The sequence below is a fragment of the Ciona intestinalis genome, chromosome 1, assembly GCF_000224145.3.
Source record: "Ciona intestinalis chromosome 1, KH, whole genome shotgun sequence".
Lineage (NCBI taxonomy): Eukaryota > Metazoa > Chordata > Ascidiacea > Phlebobranchia > Cionidae > Ciona > Ciona intestinalis.
Genome location: NC_020166.2, coordinates 4,640,837 through 4,641,348, shown reverse-complemented (window position 1 = coordinate 4,641,348; position 512 = coordinate 4,640,837). Strand labels below are relative to the sequence as shown.

At 28.1% G+C, this 512-nt stretch overlaps 1 protein-coding gene across 1 annotated transcript in view; it reads left to right on the top strand.

Annotated features, from left to right (window-relative positions):
- LOC100181753 (integrin beta-1) overlaps nt 1-512 on the top strand; it is a 22,468-nt gene that overhangs the window by 9,675 nt on the left and 12,281 nt on the right. The gene's annotated exons all lie outside the window — the stretch shown is intronic.

The following is a 512-nucleotide window of genomic DNA, read 5'->3' as shown; positions in this document are numbered from 1 at the left end:
AGGTTAAATTACAAGTTGCAGAATACTGCTAGTGTATATATATTTTAATTTAGAGTCCCATCTTTCCCCACATTGTAGTTTTGTATGTTTTCATTGCCAAACTTTGAAAAATTTGCTTTTAATTTAGTAATTTATACCTCAGGGGTTATTCAACTATAAGATACTGACATAATAAAAAGATAATATTTTTAAAATATATTGGAAGTTTGGTCATTTGCGCTTGGTGATAATTTATGAGAAGTGGCTTGTGCTAAAAACGGAGTAGTATTACCCAATTTGTAGCAAAAATAAAAACTTTAACAACAGTTATATTCAATTTTCTGTTAATACAAGTTCATATACATTTGTAGGATACAATATTTATCCATTGATGTTCGAACATTACCCATTGTCGTTCTAACAATACCAATTGTTATGCAATAATATAATGTATAGGTAACATGTTAAAAACTCTAGCAGTAGGGCAGAAAAATAAACGTTAGACCTATTTTTCAAGATACAGTATATTTCTG